The following is a 4,390-nucleotide window of genomic DNA, read 5'->3' as shown; positions in this document are numbered from 1 at the left end:
TTGAACGTCGTCTGCTATTTGTAAATACTGAGTATGGGCGTAAGTAACACACAAGGCATGCCTCGTAAACGTCACATCCACACTCAAGATTTACCGATCTGAAAAATGCACGTGGGGTTACGTTCGCTTTGCAAGCCGCACCGCAGAAAAACGACAGAAAGCCATGCACAACTACGCTGCGCTGTCCGCCACCGGCATTCCACTGACGAGCGGTTCGCCACGGGCGGCGCTGTTCGCTGAAACGACGGTGGTGCCATACAACGGCCGCCCGGTCCCTATAGACCCTATGCGAAATTGCTTGGTGATCTAGCAACACTGATGTAAACGAGACCGTCGGCCATATTGGTACGGGCGCCGATCGGGAAGTCTCGTATTGTTTACTGTGGAAGAGCAGGTGACGGTAACGCGGTATGGCTCAAACTGGACGGCGTTTTCCGGCTCCCGACCGCGGATTGTGGACGAAGGACTTGTCTGCGCTGCCGACTGTGTCCGAAGACTCGTACTACTCGGGGTGCCGTGCCAAAGACCCATCCGAGCGGCAGCGGAGCAGGGCATGCCGCCTAGCCACCGAGGCGCATTGCTCGCCTTCATCGGTGCGGACAAACACGTGCGACTCGCAGTAAGTAAATCCTTCTTTGTTTTTTACTTGACGCGAGTTAACCGGTATGAGCATTTGTATGACACTTTGTTCACCGTTGTTTACCATGCAAATGCGCAGCGGCGACCCTGTTGCAGTAACTCTGAAAGAGGAAAGCGACAATCGCCAGACCATACCGCTAGTGGGTGGATTAGGTATTTTCAAATGCTGTACATCGAATTTACGGGATGATTTTTGGCGAAGATGTTACCGGAAAGGTTGCGGCCGTTTTCCGTGACGGTCGTCCGCCCGCGCGTTTGCCGCAAAGCAATCGTGCTTTGCGGCGAAGTCAACTACAAAAGCGCACATATGCCTTGAATTTTCTTTTTTTGTGTGTTTTCATTATTTATTGCGCATGTTCTGCGCAAAAATCTGTTTGTGTGTCTTTCTTCTCCTTTTTTGGCGGTGGGGTGGTTGTGTTTGTTTTAAAGCGCATGTTTTTGGTGTGCACGAATAGATAATACAGTAAAACATCGTTAGCTCGAACTCACTGAACTAGAAGATTTTTTTTAATTCGATGGGTCATCGGTATAGCCCGAATGTTTACCTGTTTATCTCGAAAGATTCTGGAAGTGAGTTCCAGATAATCATATTATTGCTTGCTTAAGTTATGACGAACACGATTATGCGGGTACTGGTATCATTACCCACGCTGAGGTTTTTAAATGTTAAACTTCCTTCTCTTGAAAAATGCATTAACAAAGCATGCAGAGATACTTGCACGCTCGAACTTGACAAACAATTTTGACATCATTGCTGTTTCAGGTGTAGATTATTGCCCTTGCAACAATGTTAAGGAAGACACAAAATCTGGTCATTTTGAGTCTGTTCCTTGCGGCCACTTCTTTCTGCGCTTTACCATAAACTGTAGCGGACTAGTCCTGTTCTTCACTGAGTGTTATTTACTTATACTCTCTCTGTTCTTGCAGGTTGGGCCTCATCCATGTGCTCAGCAGCTGCTTTCGCTCCCAGAAGAAAAGTGGCCGGCCCTAAGTTGTGTGCCTCACCTTTGAGACGGACAGTGGGGCGATTGGGGAGGCATCGTGCGAGTGCCCGGCGGGTTGCAGTGTAGCATGAAGTCCCATCCTGGCTGCTGTGCACCTACTCGCCCTCTTGCTAGCCGAAGGTTTTAAGAGGCGCCACCAAAGCTTGCGTGCACTGAGCTGCCACAACAGTGGGGACGTCCGAGACAGCAAGGCATCAAGCCAGCGAGTGTCCAAAACATTGACTGGAGACGCCCGCGATAAAATGGCCCCTCCCTTCCCTCGCCAATGCGTCTGTTCGATGCACGTCGAGTACAGGAAGTGCCGTGCAGGCGCTTGGGAGAAAACTTGGTAGCCTTGGGAATGAGTTTTTTGCCCCAGTTGTGCTGGCCTCCCGCTCCTCCTCCTCCCCCCCTCCCCCCCCCCCCCCCCCCGCCAGTGACAGAAACAAGGACTGGCATGGCACCTGAAGGGTCACCTATGAGCTACCAGCAAGCATTCAGGAGCACGCAGCAGAGGCTGGGCAACGTCGCGTTTACTAGACCGCGACATGCAGGGGTGCGCGAATGCTTCTTTTTGTTCCATTTATATCCACAGTTTGCTATACTGCACGCGCTATAAATCAGCGAAGTAGTTTAATTTACTGGGATTTTCACTGTGGATACAAAAAACGCAAAAGCTCTCAAGCTGATGCGCGGCAGCCTGATGCAACTGTGGCCGTTTTCTTTTTGAATAAAACTTGAAAATTGTCTCAGCTACCGACATCAATGGGCACTATCATTGCGTCGGAGGCATGCATGCAGCGAGTGACAAACTAGAGGAGTGAGTGTGTATTTTAGTCGCAAAATATTCGACAGTAAATACATCGTTGCTGGAATGACAATGGAAACCAAGTTAACTTGACGTAACAACAAATCTATCAGCCCGGAAAATCGGGAACCAAGTGCAAAAGCTCGAATTTTCCACCGTTAGATCATCATAAAACAGCGTTCGCCACTTCTGCAACGACACACGGCTAAATGCAACGTAAAGAAACCAACAACACACTCCCATACCGTGCGCGCCCGCCACAGAGGAAATTTTCGACGGCGTAGTGCGGCAAGAAAAGTTTGTTTACAGCCCTAGGTAAGATAAAGGCTCGTGTAGGGGCTAAGCGGTACCATTTAACAATGAAACGAAGCGGGCGCAGAGCCACAGGGACGAGTAAAGAAACAGCCTAATTTTGGCAACGTGTGGTACTGTTTTCCCGGTCGAGCGCCGCTGTCAGTCGCGTGAATAGGCGGCGCACGCTCAGGCTTCATTTAGAATACAAAGGCTGGACAAGAGAACTCCAACGCAGCTGTATTTTTCATACGGACAGCGACTACGGAACCCCGCGCTTAGCGAACCAACGACAAATATTCGCTCCAAGCGCACCGCGCCCAGCGTGTCACGGTTGCTCGCGCCGGCACAGTTCGCGTCACAAAGTTCGTTCAAAAGCGTGGAACTTCACGTACCTTTTCTCCATTTGAACCGGTAATTCTGCATTGCGTGCTCTGCGGCACGAAGCAATGCTCCGGTATTGTAGTCCATCACCAAGAGCGGTCAACGCCCGGCGCCTTCTATGTTTCGCTAATTGGTTTCGGTTTCAAACGACCGTACCAAAATGGCGGACCTAGTTACCGTAGTCGACGTGAGATGGCGGGGCGCATTTTGCATAGGTTCAATTGGCGGCTTTGTGGTTGCGAATAGACCCTATGCAAAATGCGCCCCGCCATCTCACGTCGACTCCGGTAACTAGGTCCGCCATTTTGGTACGGTCGTTTGAAACCGAAACCAAGTAGCAAAACATATAAGGCATTGACCGCTCTTGGTGATGGACTACAATGCCGGAGCATTGCGGCGTGCCGCAGTGCACGCAACGAGGAAATACCAGTCCAGATGGAGAAAAGGCATGTGAAGTTCCACGCTCTTGAACGAACTTTCTGACGCGAACTATGCCGGCGCGAGCAACCTTTGTGCCACGCTGAGCGCGGTCTGTTCTGTGGCGCGGTGCGCTGGGAGCGAATATTTGTCATTGGTTCGCTAAGCGCGGGATTTCGTAGTCGCTGTCCGGATGAAAAATACAGCTGCGTTGGAGTTCCGTGGTTCAGCCTTTGTATTATAAATGAAGCCTGAGCGTGCGTCACCTATTTATGACTGACAGCGGCGCTCGAGCGGGGAAACAGTACCACACGTTGTCAAAATTAGGCTTTATTTCTTCACTCGTCCCTGTGGCTCTACGCCCGCTTCATTTCATTGTTAAATGGTACCGCTTAGCCCCTACACAAGCCTTTATCTTACCTAGGGCTGTAAACTTTTCTTGCCGCACTACGCCGTCACGGCGCGGTTGAAAATTTCCTCTGTGGCGGGCGCGCACGGTATCGGAGTATGTTGTTAGTTTCTTTTCTGTGCATTTAACCGCGTGTCGTTGCGGAAGTGGCGTACAATGTTTTATGATAATCTGACATTGGAAAATTCGAGTTTCTGCACTTGGTTCCCGATTTGCCGGGCTGACAGGTTTGTTTACGTCAAGTTAACTTGTTGCCCATTGTCATTTCAGCCGCTATGTATTTACTGTCGAATATTTTGCGACTAAAATACACACTCACTCCTCTAGTTTGTCACATACTGCATGCATGCCTCTGACGTAACGATAGTGGCCATTGATGTAGGTAGCTGAGGCAATTTTTAAGTTTTCATCAAAAAAAAAAACGGCCAGAGTTGCATCAGTCCGCCACGCATCAGCTTG

The 4,390-nt window shown here is 50.0% G+C and overlaps 1 long non-coding RNA gene across 1 annotated transcript; it reads left to right on the top strand.

Moving 5' to 3' along the window:
• Positions 1–294: 294 nt before the first annotated feature.
• LOC144164978 (uncharacterized) lies at positions 295–1,695 on the top strand. Its single transcript, XR_013321290.1, has 2 exons — positions 295–619; positions 1,567–1,695. It is a non-coding gene; the product is annotated as an uncharacterized LOC144164978 (long non-coding RNA).
• Positions 1,696–4,390: the final 2,695 nt, after the last annotated feature.

The sequence above is a fragment of the Haemaphysalis longicornis genome, unplaced genomic scaffold (genome assembly GCF_048455015.1).
Source record: "Haemaphysalis longicornis isolate Haplotype H1 unplaced genomic scaffold, Haemaphysalis longicornis Haplotype H1 scaffold_14, whole genome shotgun sequence".
In the NCBI taxonomy this organism is placed as follows: domain Eukaryota; kingdom Metazoa; phylum Arthropoda; class Arachnida; order Ixodida; family Ixodidae; genus Haemaphysalis; species Haemaphysalis longicornis.
The sequence above is the reverse complement of the archived record's forward strand: the minus strand, read 5'-3'. Positions and strand labels throughout refer to the sequence as shown.